Genomic DNA, 16,725 nt, shown 5'->3' on the forward strand with positions numbered 1-16,725 from the left:
AATGCAATGGGGGCACATAGGGATAGGGGCAACACAAACCATATACTCTAGAAGTGGAATGCGAACCACAAATGGACCCCAAACCTATGTGACCTTGTAGAGGGTCGCTGGGACTGTAAGAAAACAGTGAGGGTTAGAAAAATAGCCCACCCCAAGACCCTGAAAAGTGGGTGCAAAGTACACCTAAGTTCCCCAAAGAGCACAGAAGTCGTGATAGGGGAATTCTGCCAGAAACAACAACACCAGCAATGCAACAACGATGGATTTCCTGACGAGAGTACCTGTGGAACAAGGGGACCAAGTCCAAGAGTCACGATCAAGTCGGGAGTGGGCAGATGCCCAGGAAATGCCTGCTGTGGGTGCAAAGAAGCTGCCACCGGATGGTAGAAGCTGAGGATTCTGCAGGAACGACAAGGGCTAGAAACTTCCCCTTTGGAGGATGGATGTCCCACGCCGTGAAGAGTCGTGCAGAAGTGTTTTCGTGCAGAAAGACCGCAAACAAGCCTTGCTAGCTGCAAGGGTCGCGGTTAGGGTTTTTGGATGCTGCTGTGGCCCAGGAGGGACCAGGATGTCGCCAATTGCGTGAGGAGACAGAGGGGGCACCCAGCAAGAGAAGGAGCCCACTCAGAAGCAAGCAGCACCCGCAGAAGTGCCGGAACAGGCACTACGAAGTGGAGTGAATCGGTGCTTACCCGAAGTTGCACAAGAGAGTCCCACGCCGCCGGAGGACAACTCAGGAGGTCGTGCAATGCAGGTTAGAGTGCCGGGGACCCAGGCTTGGCTGTGCACGAAGGAAATCCTCGGTGAGTGCACAGGAGCCGGAGTAGCTGCAAAACACGCGGTTCCCAGCAATGCAGTCTGGCGTGGGAGGCAAGGACTTACCTCCACCAAACTTGGACTGAAGAGTCACTGGACTGTGGGAGTCACTTGGACAGAGTTGCTGAGTTCAGGGGACCTCGCTCGTCGTGCTGAGAGGAGACCCAGAGGACCGGTGATGCAGTTCTTTGGTGCCTGCGGTTGCAGGGGGAAGATTCCGTCGACCCACAGGAGATTTCTTCGGAGCTTCTAGTGCAGAGCGGAGGCAGACTACCCCCACAGCATGCACCACCAGGAAAACAGTCGAGAAGGCGGCAGGATCAGCGTTACAAGGTCGCAGTAGTCGTCTTTGCTACTTTGTTGCAGTTTTGCAGGCTTCCAGCGTGGTCAGCAGTCGATTCCTTGGCAGAAGGTGAAGAGAGAGATGCAGAGGAACTCTGATGAGCTCTTGCATTCGTTATCTAAAGGATTCCCCAAAGCAGAGACCCTAAATAGCCAGAAAAGGAGGTTTGGCTACTTAGGAGAGAGGATAGGCTAGCAACACCTGAAGGAGCCTATCAGAAGGAGTCTCTGACGTCACCTGCTGGCCCTGGCCTCTCAGAGCTGTCCAGTGTGCCAGCAGCACCTCTGTTTCCAAGATGGCAGAGGTCTGGAGCACACTGGAGGAGCTCTGGGCACCTCCCAGGGGAGGTGCAGGTCAGGGGAGTGGTCACTCCCCTTTCCTTTGTCCAGTTTCGCGACAGAGCAGGGCTGAGGGATCCCTGAACCGGTGTAGACTGGCTTATGCAGAAATGGGCACCATCTGTGCCCATGAAAGCATTTCCAGAGGCTGGGGGAGGCTACTCCTCCCCTGCCTTAACACCTTTTTCCAAAGGGAAAGGGTGTAACACCCTCTCTCTGAGGAAGTCCTTTGTTCTGCCTTCCTGGGCCAAGCCTGGCTGGACCCCAGGAGGGCAGAAACCTGTCTGAGGGGTTGGCAGCAGCAGCAGCTGCAGTGAAACCGCTGAAAAGGCAGTTTGGCAGTACCCAGGTCTGTGCTAGAGACCCGGGGAATCATGGGATTGTCTCCCCAATACCAGGATGGCATTGGTGGGGCAATTCCATGATCTTAGACATGTTACATGGCCATATTCGGAGTTACCATTGTGAAGCTACACATAGGTAGTGACCTATGTGTAGTGCACGCGTGTAATGGTGTCCCCGCACTCACAAAGTCCGGGGAATTGGCCCTGAACAATGTGGGGGCACCTTGGCTAGTGCCAGGGTGCCCACACACTAAGTAACTTAGCACCCAACCTTTACGAGGTAAAGGTTAGACATATAGGTGACTTATAAGTTACTTAAGTGCAGTGTAAAATGGCTGTGAAATAACGTGGACGTTATTTCACTCAGGCTGCAGTGGCAGGCCTGTGTAAGAATTGCCAGAGCTCCCTATGGGTGGCAAAAGAAATGCTGCAGCCCATAGGGATCTCCTGGAACCCCAATACCCTGGGTACCTCAGTACCATATACTAGGGAATTATAAGGGTGTTCCAGTATGCCAATGTAAATTGGTAAAATTGGTCACTAGCCTGTTAGTGACAATTTGGAAAGAAATGAGAGAGCATAACCACTGAGGTTCTGATTAGCAGAGCCTCAGTGAGACAGTTAGTCATAACACAGGTAACACATACAGGGCCCACTTATGAGCACTGGGGCTCTGGCTGGCAGGGTCCCAATGACACATACAACTAAAACAACATATATACAGTGAAATATGGGGGTAACATGCCAGGCAAGATGATACTTTCCTACACAACCCCCCCCCCCCCAAACGAAGGACAATAAGACTAGCCATGACCTGATGAGTCTTCATTGTCTAAGTGGAAATATCTGGAGAGTCCATCTGCATTGGAGTGGGTACTCCCAGGTCTATGTTCCACTGTATAATCCATTCCCTGTAGGGATATGGACCACCTCAACAATTTAGGGTTTCACCTTTCATTTGTTTTAGCCAAAGTAGAGGTTTGTGGTCTGTCTGAACAATGAAGTGAGTGCCAAACAGGTATGGCCTCAACTTCTTCAGTGCCCAGACCACAGCAAAGGCCTCCCTCTCTATGGCAGACCAACGCTTTTCTCTAGGGGTCAACCTCCTGCTGATAAAAGCAACAGGTTGATCCTGGCCCTCAGAATTAAGTTGTGATAAGACTGCCCCTACCCCTAATTCAGATGCATCAGTTTGGACAATGAATTCTTTGGAGTAACAGGGGCTTTTCAGAACAGGTGCAGAGCACATGGCCTGCTTCAGCTCCTCAAAAGCTTTCTGACAGCTAGCTGTCCACAATACCTTTTTAGGCATTTTCTTAGATGTGAGGTCATTAATAGAGGCTGCAATTGAGCCATAGTTCTTTATGAACCTCCTGTAATACCCAGTGAGGCCTAAGAAGGCTCTCACCTGGGTCTGTGTTGTAGGGGGAACCCAATCTATAATAGTTTGGATTTTCCCCTGAAGTGGTGAAATCTGTTCTCCACCTACCAGGTGTCCCAGATAAACCACTTTCCCCTGCCCTATCTGGCACTTTGAAGCCTTGATAGTGAGGCCTGCCTTCTGCAGGGCCTCCAAAACTTTCCATAGGTGGACCAGGTGATCATCCCAGCCGGAGCTAAAGACAGCTATATCATCTAGATATGCTGCACTAAAAGCTTCCAGCCCTTGCAGGACTGTATTCACCAACCTTTGAAAAGTGGCAGGTGCATTTTTCAATCCAAAAGGCATTACTGTGAATTGGTAATGGCCTCCAATGGTTGAAAATACAGTTTTTGCTTTTGCATCTTCTGATAACTTGATCTGCCAATACCCTGCAGTCAAATCAAAAGTGCTTAGATACTTGGCAGATGCCAGTGTATCTATTAGCTCATCCGCCCTGGGTATAGGGTGAGCATCAGTTTTGGTTACCTGGTTGAGACCTCTATAATCTACACAAAACCGCATTTCCTTCTTTCCATCCTTGGAATGAGGTTTTGGTACAAGTACCACAGGAGAGGCCCATGGACTTTCAGAGTGCTCAACCACTCCCAGTTCAAGCATTTTCTGCACTTCTTGCTTTATGCAGTCTCTGACATGGTCAGGCTGCCTATAGATCTTACTTTTGACAGGCAAGCTGTCTCCAGTATCTATAGTGTGATCACACCAAGAAGTGGTGCCTGGCACAGTAGAGAAGAGTTCAGAAAACTGACCCAGGAGATTTATGCAGTGGTCTTTCTGCTCAGCAGTAAGACAATCTGCCAAAACTACACCTTCCACTAGAGCATATTGTTCTGTGGAAGAGAAGAGATCAGGGAGAGGGTCACTCTCTTCTTCCTGTCCCTCATCTGTTGCCTTGAGCAGGGTGAGATCAGCCCTGTCATAGTAGGGTGTCAGGCGATTGACATGGAGCACCCTAAGGGGACTCCTGGCAGTGCCTAAGTCAACTAAGTAGGTGACTTCTCCCTTCTTTTCAACAATTATGTGGGGTCCACTCCATTTGTCTTGGAGTGCTCTTGGGGCCACAGGCTCCAAGACCCACACTTTCTGCCCTGGTTGGTACTGAACCAAAACAGCCTTCTGGTCATGCCATTGCTTTTGGAGCTCTTGGCTGGCCTGAAGGTTTTTACTGGCCTTTTTCATGTACTCAGCCATCCTAGATCTGAGGCCAAGTACATAGTCCACTATGTCTTGCTTTGGAGCTTTTAAAGGTTGTTCCCAACCCTCCTTAACAAGTGTTAGAGGACCTCTCACAGGGTGTCCAAATAGGAGTTCAAAGGGGCTGAAGCCCACTCCTTTTTGGGGTACCTCCCTGTAAGCAAAAAGGAGGCAAGGTAACAGGATATCCCGTCTCCTGCGGAGTTTTTCAGGGAGTCCCATAATCATGCCTTTGAGAGTTTTGTTAAATCTCTCCACCAGTCCATTTGTTTGTGGATGATAGGGTGTGGTGAACTTGTATGTAACACCACACTCCTTCCCAGGCAGGTTGCTCCCCTCACCGCCACGCAGCCCCCAGTGTGACCGCTCTCGCTGCCGTGCCCTGACTGCCTGTGCCTGCCTCCTGTGACCGAGCGCCAGTGTCCGCCGATCCTGTGCCCCGAGTGCCTGTGTCCCTGGTATTGTTATTATTATTGTTGCCCTGATTGCTCTCCCTTACTTGTTGCCTTGCCTTGACTGTGCTCCCTTTTTCTCTGCTTCCCTCGTCTTGCCGCGTCTCCCCCTCGCCGCCCGTTCTTCCCGCCGCCGCGTCCCGGTAGCTCCGCCCCCTTGCACCTCATTGGCCGCCCCACTCCCACCTCCCAGCTGCTCCTCCCTCCCTCTTCCCCTCATATGGAGGCCGCGCAGCGGCGGAGTGAGTGACCTCTGACCCTGGTTCCCAGGCAGGTCGCTCCCCTCACTGCCACGCAGCCCCCAGTGTGACCGCTCTCGCTGCTGTGCCCTGACTGCCTGTGCCTGCCTCCTGTGACCGAGCGCCAGTGTCCGCCGATCCTGTGCCCCGAGTGCCTGTGTCCCTGGTATTGTTATTATTATTGTTGCCCTGATTGCTCTCCCTTACTTGTTGCCTTGCCTTGACTGTGCTCCCTTTTTCTCTGCTTCCCTCGTCTTGCCGCGTCTCCCCCTCGCCGCCCGTTCTTCCCGCCGCCGCGTCCCGGTAGCTCCGCCCCCTTGCACCTCATTGGCCGCCCCGCTCCCACCTCCCAGCTACTCCTCCCTCCCTCTTCCCCTCATATGGAGGCCGCGCAGCGGCGGAGTGAGTGACCTCTGACCCTGGTTCCCAGGCAGGTCGCTCCCCTCACCGCCACGCAGCCCCCAGTGTGAACGCTCTCGCTGCCGCGCCCTGACTGCCTGTGCCTGCCTCCTGTGACCGAGCGCCAGTGTCCGCCGATCCTGTAACCCGAGTGCCTGTGTCCCTGGTATTGTTATTATTATTGTTGCCCTGATTGCTCTCCCTTACTTGTTGCCTTGCCTTGACTGTGCTCCCTTTTTCTCTGCTTCCCTCGTCTTGCCGCGTCTCCCCCTCGCCGCCCGTTCTTCCCGCCGCCGCGTCCCGGTAGCTCCGCCCCCTTGCACCTCATTGGCCGCCCCGCTCCCACCTCCCAGCTGCTCCTCCCTCCCTCTTCCCCTCATATGGAGGCCGCGCGCAGCGGGCGCGCCGAAGGCGCGCCAAAGGCAAGCCCGTCTGCGCCCGTCCGCACCCGTCCGCGCCTGGACCGCGCCCAGCGCCAGACCCCCTGGCCCCCGCCGCTGCCAGCCTATCCGCCGGACCTACGACGCCGACACCCTCCTCGCACTCAACACCAGCCGGATCCCCGGGTGCTGCCGTGCCGACCCAAGACGCACCCACGGACCCTTCACCTGCCAATCCTGCAAGTTCTCCTGCATCCAGACCCGCACCGCGCCCGCCAAACCAAGCACCAGCAGCAACCACCTGAAGTGCATCCTGCTCAACACCCGCTCCATCCACAGACACGCCGTGGAACTCTGGAACCTGCTCGACACCACATCTCCAGACGTCGCCTTCCTCACAGAAACCTGGATGAACGCCTTCTCAGCGCCCGACATCGCCATCGCCATCCCGGACGGATACAAGATCACCCGGAGGGACCGCGTCAACCAGACAGGAGGAGGCATCGCCATCGTCCACAAGAACACCATCCGCATCACGACCAACTCCGACGACACCCTCACAGCTGCCGAACATCTCCACTTCCAGATTCACACCGACCCCAAGACCACACTCAGAGGCACCCTCATCTACAGACCCCCAGGACCCCGCACACAATTCAGCGAAGACATCGCAGACTTCATCAGCCCTCACGCCCTCTCCTCCGCTGACTACATCCTCCTAGGGGACCTCAACTTCCACCTGGAGAACAACAACGACAACACCACCACCACCCTGCTGGACAACCTCGGACTGAAGCAACTGGCGAACACCCCCACCCACTACGCCGGACACACGCTTGACCCAGTCTTCTCCTCCAGCAAGTACATCTCCTTCAGCCACTCCACCGGACTCCACTGGACAGACCACAGCTGCGTCCACTTCAGCTTCAGAAGAACCACGACTCACCACCACCCACAACAGGCTCCCCGCAGATGCTGGAACAAGATCACCACCGACCAGCTCTCCACATCACTGAGCCAGAACCCTCCCGCCAGCTCAGCGGACCCCAACCAAGCAGCCAACAACCTCACACAGTGGATCACCAACTGCGCTGACAACCTCGCACCTCTGAAAACCCATCCCATCAGGCCCAACGGCAAGAAAGCCTCCTGGTTCAACAACGACCTCAAAAACTCCAAGAAGAACTGCCGCACCCTCGAAAAAGCCTGGCGAAAAAACCCGACTACAGACAACATGACCGCCCTCAAGCACGCCTCCCGCAAACACCACCAGCTGATCCACACCACCAGGAAGACAACATTCAAAGAACGACTAGACAACAACGCACACAACAGCAAGGAACTCTTCAGCATCGTCAGAGAGCTCTCCAACCCCAGCGCCGGAAACAACAACATCACCCCCTCACAAGACCTCTGCGACTCACTCGCCTCGTTCTTTCAACGCAAGATCGCCGACATACACAACAGCTTCGGCGCACAGACCACGCACCCAACCACCACACCGACGCCCCCCAACACCACCCTCCGCGCCTGGACCCCGGTCAGCACCGAAGACACCATCCATACGATGAACACCATCCATTCCGGATCACCAACCGACCCATGCCCCCACCACGTCTTCAACAAGGCCGACTCCGTCATCGCACCCCATCTCCGGGACATCATCAATTGCACCTTTAACACCGCTACCTTCCCGGAGAGCTGGAAGCATGCCGAACTCAGCGCCCTCCTGAAGAAACCATCAGCAGACCCTACCGACCTCAAGAACTACCGCCCCATCTCGCTCCTCCCGTTTCCTGCCAAAGTAATCGAGAAGACCGTCAACAGACAGCTAGCCGCCTTCCTCGAGACTAATGGATCCCTCGACCACTCGCAGTCCGGCTTCCGAGCCAACCACAGCACCGAGACCGCCCTCATCGCAGCCACTGACGACATCCGAACCCTGCTCGACAACGGGGAAACAGCGGCCCTCATCCTCCTGGACCTCTCCGCAGCGTTCGACACTGTCTGCCACCGCACCCTAGTGCAGCGCCTCAGCAACATCGGAATCCAAGAGAAGGCACTAGAGTGGATCATCTCGTTCCTCGCCGGAAGAACCCAGAGAGTCCGCCTCCCCCGTTCAGATCCGAGGCCACCGAAGTCACCTGCGGCATACCACAAGGATCATCACTCAGCCCCACCCTCTTCAACGTCTACATGAGCCCCCTCGCAGCCATCACAACCTCAACATCATCTCCTACGCCGACGACACCCAGCTGATCCTCTCCCTCACAAACGACCCAGCCACCGCCAGAACCAACCTGCACGAAGGGATGAAAGACGTAGCCGAGTGGATGATGAACAGCCGCCTGAAACTGAACTCAGACAAGACGGAAGTCCTCATCCTTGGATCATCACCCTCTGCCTGGGACGACTCCTGGTGGCCCCCTGCCCTGGGCAGCGCACCCAAACCAACGGACCACGCACGCAACCTGGGCTTCATCATGGACTCCTCCCTCTCGATGACCAGACAAGTCAACGCCGTCTCATCATCATGCTTCAACATCCTACGCATGCTCCGAAAGATCTTCCAATGGATCCCCACCGAAACCAGGAAGACGGTCACCCAGGCACTCGTCACCAGCCGACTGGACTACGGTAACACCCTCTACACCGGAACCACGGCCAAACTACAGAAAAGACTCCAACGCATCCAGAACGCCTCCGCACGCCTCATCCTTGACATCCCCGACACAGCCACATCTCCGGACACCTGAGAGACTTGCACTGGCTCCCCGTCAGCAAGAGAATCACGTTCCGCCTCCTCACCCACGCACACAAGGCCCTCCACGACCTGGGCCCCAGGTACCTCAACAACCGCCTGACCTTCTACACTCCCACCTGCCAGCTACGATCGACCAGCCACGCCCTCGCTGCCGTGCCACGCATTAGAAAAGCCACCATGGGAGGAAGATCCTTCTCCTACCTGGCAGCCAAGACTTGGAACTCCCTCCCCATCCACCTCCGTCTGACCCAAGACCACCTCTCCTTCAGGAAGCAACTCAAGACCTGGCTGTTCGAGCAGTAGCGGTCCCGCCTCCCCCAGCGCCTTGAGACCCTCCGGGTGAGTAGCGCGCTATACAAATTTCTTGATTGATTGATTGATTGATTGATTCCACATGGCCTTTAAGTAAGCAGACATGAAATTGCTTCCCCTGTCTGATACCACCTCTTTTGGGAAGCCCACCCTGGAAAAGATTCCCAGGAGGGCCTTTGCCACTGCAGGAGCTGTAGTGGCCCTTAGAGGAATTGCTTCAGGATATCTGGTGGCATGGTCCACTACCACCAAGATAAACCTATTGCCTGAAGCAGTAGGAGGGTCAAGGGGGCCAACTATGTCAACCCCTACCCTTTCAAAGTGAACCCCAACCACAGGCAGTGGGATAAGGGGTGCCTTTGGGGTGCCACCTGTTTTGCCACTGGCTTGACAGGTTTCACAGGACTTACAAAATTCCTTTGTGTCCTCTGACATTCTAGGACAATGAAACAAAGGGACAAGCCTGTCCCAAGTTTTCATTTGCCCCAAATGTCCAGCTAAGGGAATGTCGTGGGCTAGAGTTGGGAGGAACTTTCTGTACTCCTGAGGAATCACCAATCTCCTGGCAGCTCCAGGTTTTGGATCCCTTGCTTCAGTGTACAAGAGGTTGTCCTCCCAGTAAACTCTGAGAGTCACTGACATCCCCATTTGCTTGTTTGACAGCTTGCTGCCTTAGACCCTCTAGTGTGGGACAGGTATGCTGTGCCACACTCAGCTCCTCCCTGGCAGGCCCCCCTTCACCCAAAAGCTCAGCAGTGTCTGCTTCCAGCTCCTCTGGTGTAGGTTCTGCACAGGGTGGAAATTCTTCTTCCTCAGAAGTTGAATCCACTGTAGAGGGAGGGATAGTAGGTAGTGATTTACCTTTACTAACCCTAGCTTTAGGGAGCACTTGGTCCATTCTTCCAGGATCCAAGTCACCCTGTCCTTTTTGCTTTTTGGCCTGAGCCCTGGTTAAAGCAAAAATATGCCCAGCATTGCTGCATGAGCCTCCAACTCCACATCTGACCAAGCTGATGTCTTTAAATAATTTCCTAGTAGACAGTGTACAGGTAAATCGGAGGCAACCACAACTTTCTTTGGACCAGTAAACCCCCCCCCCCAGTTGAGATTTACAACAGCCATGGGGTGGCTAAGTGTGTTGTTATGAGCATCGGTTACTTGGTACTGGTGACCAAGTAGGTGTTGTTCAGGGTGGACCAGTTTCTCTATTACCATGGTAACACTGGCACCTGTGTCCCTGTAGGCCTGAACCTCAACACCATTTATTAGGGGTAGTTGCTTGTACTTATCCATGTTAAGGGGACAAGCAACCAAGGTGGCTAAATCAATAGCCCCCTCAGAGACTAACACAGCCTCTGTGGTCTCCCTAATCAGACCAACCCCAACTAAATTACCAAAAGTGAGCCCAGCTACTCCCTTGGATTGGCTATTAGTAGGTTTGCTCCAACCACCACTGCTATTACTAGGGGCACTAGGTGTAGCAGCAGGGGTTGTAGTGGTAGGAGGCTTGGTGCTTTTCTTTGGACAACTGGGATCTGTTGTCCAATGGCCTTTTATTTTACATAAATAGCACCATGGTTTCTTTTCTTTGTTTTGATTCGAAGAGGATTTGGACCCACCACCCCCACCAGAGTGTTTTTGTGGGCCTGATGAAGACTCATTTTTAGATTTGTCCCCACCCTTGTCAGAAGACTTACCATCCTTCTTCTTGCCATCTTTGTCACCCCCTGTATGAACTTTTCTGTTCACCCTTGTTCTGACCCATTTGTCTGCCTTCTTTCCCAATTCTTGGGGAGAGGTCAGATCAGAGTCTACCAGGTACTGGTGTAACAAATCAGACACACAATTATTAAGTATATGCTCTCTCAGGATTAAGTTATACAGGCTTTCATAGTCAGAAACTTTACTGCCATGTAACCACCCCTCCAAGGCCTTCACTGAATGGTCAACAAAGTCTACCCAGTCTTGTGAAGACCCCTTTTTGGTTTCTCTGAACTTCATCCTGTACTGTTCAGTGGTTAAGCCATAACCATCTAGGAGTGCATTCTTAAGAACTGTGAAATTATTGGCATCACTTTCTTTTACAGTAAGGAGCCTATCCCTACCCTTTCCACTGAAAGATAGCCATAGGATAGCAGCCCACTGCCTTTGGGGGACCTCCTGTACAACACAGGCCCTCTCAAGTGCAGCAAACCACTTGTTAATGTCATCCCCCTCCTTGTAAGGGAGAACTATCTTGTGCAGATTCCTAGAATCATGCTCTTTTGCAGGATGACTATTTGGAATACTGCTGCTGCCACCATGGGTTTCTAAACCCAATTTCTGTCTTTCTCTTTCTATTTCTAAGGACTGCCTATCTAAATCCAGCTGTTGCTTCTTGAGCTTCAGCCTGGATTGTTCCACTCTCAATCTATTGAGCTCCCTTTCTAACACTCTGTCATCAGGGTGGGTGGGTAGGGCATGTCTTGAAACAGAGGAATGGTGAGAATGAACAGAAGGAGACCTGGCCCTAACAGATGTCACACTAACATTCTGGCCTACAGAAGTGACACTTCTACTGTGATGAGAAACAACACTATTACTGTGATGTGAATTCACATCAGTACCAGCTATGCTAGGTGGCCTGTTAAGGGGCAGGTTGGAAAGATTCCCTCCCAAATCTTTTGCTAGGGGTGCCCCAGAATCAGAGTGGGAACCATCAGCTAACTTCTCACCAGAAGTGCCAACAAAAGTCTTGTCTTGTTCAACTAGCATGTTAACTAACAGTTCTCTAGAGGGATTCTTCCCTACCCCTAAACCTCTTTCTACACAGAGACTCCTTGCTGCCTTCCAGCTAAGGTGGCCATAAGCAGTCTTGGACAGATCAACAGTTTGGCCTGTGCCAGACATTATAGAAAAGGTTTAAAGGACAGAAAAAGAAAGAAAAAGTTTTCAGAACTTTTTAAAGGACAGAAAAAAACTTTAAAAACTTTTAAAGAACTTTTTGAAAGTTTAGAGGTACTTTTCAGCACTTAATAAAAGAAGTGAGAGGAGAAAAGCAAAACTTTTTGGTTAGGTGTACATACACTGAACTTGTTTTGTATATGTTTCTCTTTTGAAAAGTACAATGACAAAAGTGGTAAGTAGTTGCAAAGTACTTATCCCACCGCTGCACAACCAATGTAGGAGGCTGGACTGGCTTGTAGTGAGTACCAAGGGGTACTTACACCTTGCACCAGGCCCAGGTATCCCTTATTAGTGTAGAGGGGTGTCTAGCAGCTTAGGCTGATAGAAAAGGTAGCTTAGCAGAGCAGCTTAGGCTGAACTAGGAGACAAGTGAAGCTCCTACAGTACCACTAGTGTCATATGCACAATATCATAAGAAAACACAATACACAGATATACTAAAAATAAAGGTACTTTATTTTTATGACAATATGCCAAAAGTATCTCAGTGAGTACCCTCAGTATGAGGATAGCAAATATACACAAGATATATGTACACAATACCAAAATATGCAGTAATAGCAATAGAAAACAGTGCAAACAATGTATAGTCACAATAGAATGCAATGAGGGCACATAGGGATAGGGGCAACACAAACCATATACTCTAGAAGTGGAATGCGAACCACAAATGGACCCCAAACCTATGTGACCTTGTAGAGGGTCTCTGGGACTGTAAGTAAACAGTGAGGGTTAGAAAAATAGCCCACCCCAAGACCCTGAAAAGTGGGTGCAAAGTGCACCTAAGTTCCCCAAAGAGCACAGAAGTCGTGATAGGGGAATTCTGCCAGAAACAACAACACCAGCAATGCAACAACGATGGATTTCCTGACGAGAGTACCTGTGGAACAAGGGGACCAAGTCCAAGAGTCACGATCAAGTCGGGAGTGGGCAGATACCCAGGAAATGCCAGCTGTGGGTGCAAAGAAGCTGCCACCGGATGGTAGAAGCTGAGGATTCTGCAGGAACGACAAGGGCTAGAAACTTCCCCTTTGGAGGATGGATGTCCCACGTCGTGAAGAGTCGTGCAGAAGTGTTTTCGTGCAGAAAGACCGCAAACAAGCCTTGCTAGCTGCAAGGGTCGCGGTTAGGGTTTTTGGATGCTGCTGTGGCCCAGGAGGGACCAGGATGTCGGCAATTGCGTGAGGAGACAGAGGGGGCGCCCAGCAAGAGAAGGAGCCCACTCAGAAGCAAGCAGCACCCGCAGAAGTTCCGGAACAGGCACTACGAAGTGGAGTGAATCGGTGCTCACCCGAAGTTGCACAAGAGAGTCCCACGCCGCCGGAGGACAACTCAGGAGGTCGTGCAATGCAGGTTAGAGTGCCGGGGACCCAGGCTTGGCTGTGCACGAAGGAAATCCTCGGTGAGTGCACAGGAGCCGGAGTAGCTGCAAAACACGCGGTTCCCAGCAATGCAGTCTGGCGTGGGGAGGCAAGGACTTACCTCCACCAAACTTGGACTGAAGAGTCACTGGACTGTGGGAGTCACTTGGACAGAGTTGCTGAGTTCAAGGGACCTCGCTCGTCGTGCTGAGAGGAGACCCAGAGGACCGGTGATGCAGTTCTTTGGTGCCTGCAGTTGCAGGGGGAAGATTCCGTCGACCCACTGGAGATTTCTTCGGAGCTTCTAGTGCAGAGCGGAGGCAGACTACCCCCACAGCATGCACCACCAGGAAAACAGTCGAGAAGGCGGCAGGATCAGCGTTACAAGGTCGCAGTAGTCGTCTTTGCTACTTTGTTGCAGTTTTGCAGGCTTCCAGCGCGGTCAGCAGTCGATTCCTTGGCAGAAGGTGAAGAGAGAGATGCAGAGGAACTCTGATGAGCTCTTGCATTCGTTATCTAAGGAATTCCCCAAAGCAGAGACCCTAAATAGCCAGAAAAGGAGGTTTGGCTACTTAGGAGAGAGGATAGGCTAGCAACACCTGAAGGAGCCTATCAAAAGGAGTCTCTGACGTCACCTGCTGGCCCTGGCCACTCAAAGCAGTCCAGTGTGCCAGCAGCACCTCTGTTTCCAAGATGGCAGAGGTCTGGAGCACACTGGAGGAGCTCTGGGCACCTCCCAGGGGAGGTGCAGGTCAGGGGAGTGGTCACTCCCCTTTCCTTTGTCCAGTTTCGCGCCAGAGCAGGGCTGGGGGATCCCTGAACCGGTGTAGACTGGCTTATGCAGAAATGGGCACCATCTGTGCCCATGAAAGCATTTCCAGAGGCTGGGGGAGGCTACTCCTCCCCAGCCCTGACACCTTTTTCCAAAGGGAGAGGGTGTAACACCCTCTCTCTGAGGAAGTCCTTTGTTCTGCCTTCCTGGGCCAAGCCTGGCTGGACCCCAGGAGGGCAGAAACCTGTCTGAGGGGTTGGCAGCAGCTGCAGTGAAACCCCTGAAAAGGCAGTTTGGCAGTACCCAGGTCTGTGGTAGAGACCCAGGGAATCATGGGATTGTCTCCCCAATACCAGGATGGCATTGGTGGGGCAATTCCATGATCTTAGACATGTTACATGGCCATATTCGGAGTTACCATTGTGACGCTATACATAGGTAGTGACCTATGTATAGTGCACGCGTGTAATGGTGTCCCGGCACTCACAAAGTCCGGGGAATTGGCCCTGAACAATGTGGGGGCACCTTGGCTAGTGCCAGGGTGCCCACACACTAAGTAACTTAGCACCCAACCTTTACCAGGTAAAGGTTAGACATATAGGTGACTTATAAGTTACTTAAGTGCAGTGTAAAATGGCTGTGAAATAACATGGACGTTATTTCACTCAGGCTGCAGTGGCAGGCCTGTGTAAGAATTGTCAGAGCTCCCTATGGGTGGCAAAAGAAATGCTGCAGCCCATAGGGATCTCCTGGAACCCCAATACCCTGGGTACCTCAGTACCATATACTAGGGAATTATAAGGGTGTTCCTGTATGCCAATGTGAATTGGTGAAATTGGTCGCTAGCCTGTTAGTGACAATTTGTAAAGAAAGAGCATAACCACTGAGGTTCTGGTTAGCAGAGCCTTAGTGAGACAGTTAGGCATCACACAGGGAACACATACATATAGGTCACAAACCTATGAGCACTGGGGTCCTGACTAGCAGGGTCCCAGTGACACATAACAAACATACTGAAAACATAGGGTTTTCACTATGAGCACTGGGCCCTGGCTAGCAGGATCCCAGTGAGACAGTGAAAACACCCTGACATACACCCACAAACAGGCCAAAAGTGGGGGTAACAAGGCTAGAAAGAGGCTACTTTCTCACACAACCCCCCTCCCCCCAAATGAAGGACAATAAGGCTAACCTTGGCCAGTTGAGACTTTATTGTCTAAGTGGTGATAAGTAGAGAGTAGCTCTGCAATAGACTGGTTACTCCCTTTATCATCCACTATATGGTTACTTCCCTGTGGGGATGTAAACCACCCTGTTTGAAGTTTTTTAGCTAAGCAACAATGTGAAGATATATTTTCAGAGTTTCTATCAGTAAGTTTTACTTTAGAGCAGTGGGAATTGTCCACTGAACCTATTTCTAGTGATGAGAATGCCAGACAGGGATGCTGTCTCAGAAAAGCCATAGCTGGGCAAAAACTTTGTCCATATGGCTGGAAGAGAGAACAGGGGTGCTGTTTCTCTTGAGTTGGAGCAGGGCAGGGATGCTGTCCCATGAGCTCCACACTAGGGCAGGGATCCTGTCCTAAGTGTTGTGAGGCAGTGCAGGGTTTCTGCACTAAAGTTTCTCTGGGAGGGTTGGAGGGATGCTCCATGTTAACTAAAATGGTTATTTTTCTCACCAATATGAGTTATCCCACAGAGAGGTACTTCCACCTCAGGGAGTACAGCTATGCTAGCTGATGGTTCCCTTGGAACAGGTGCCACCCCAGGAGAGGTTTCTCCCACCACAGGAATGGTATCCTGAATGGCAGGGTGGTTAGGGGATACAGTGATACCCTTTTTACCTGTTGTTGGAGAGGGATCCTGAGTTTTCAGGCCTTCTCTCCTTTGCTTTTTCATTTCATTAGAAATGAGAGGGAACAATTCCTCAGGGATACCCAGCATGGCTGCATGGGTATAAAACTCTACATCAGCCCAACCTGAGGCCTCTAGGTCATTACCTAAGAGACAATCTACAGGTAAGCTAGGTTATACTACCACCTGCTTAGGGCCAGTAACTCCACCCCAACTAAGCTGGACTATAGCTAAGGGAAGAAACTTAGTGGAGTTATGGACATCAATAATCTTATACTGTTGTCCAATGATGTGTTGTTCAGGAGCCACTAGGTTTTCAGTCACCAAAGTGATACTGGCACCTGTGTCCCTGTAGGCCTGGGCCTCAACACCATTTATTGAAACTGTCTGCCTGTACTTATCCATTGTAAGGGAACAAGCAGCCAGTGTGGCAAGGCCAATGCCACTAGGTGTGACAGAAACTGTCTTGGGACTGACTACCCCAGTTTCTATGATGGACCCATAAGTGAACCCAACTACACCCTTAGCTTGACTGTTGCCAGCAGTCCCACCACTGGTACCACTACTGATAGGGGCACTAGAGCTTGATGTATTAGTGGTGGTAGGCTCAGGGGGTTTACCTGGACAGGACTTATCCCCTGGCCTATGGCCTCTGTTTTTACACACAAAGCACCAAGGCTTTTTAATGTGTGCAGGTTGTGAAGAAGAGGAAGAATTTGTTTTATCCCCACCCCCTGAAGAGTGTTTAGGATTTGAAGAAGGATCTTTGG

General features: G+C 52.0%; 1 protein-coding gene across 3 annotated transcripts in view; it reads right to left on the reverse strand.

The window, feature by feature from the left end:
- The window catches only part of UNC13D (unc-13 homolog D), an 876,342-nt gene that overhangs the window by 682,237 nt on the left and 177,380 nt on the right, over positions 1-16,725 (reverse strand). The gene's annotated exons all lie outside the window — the stretch shown is intronic.

This window comes from Pleurodeles waltl, chromosome 7, assembly GCF_031143425.1.
Source record: "Pleurodeles waltl isolate 20211129_DDA chromosome 7, aPleWal1.hap1.20221129, whole genome shotgun sequence".
Lineage (NCBI taxonomy): Eukaryota > Metazoa > Chordata > Amphibia > Caudata > Salamandridae > Pleurodeles > Pleurodeles waltl.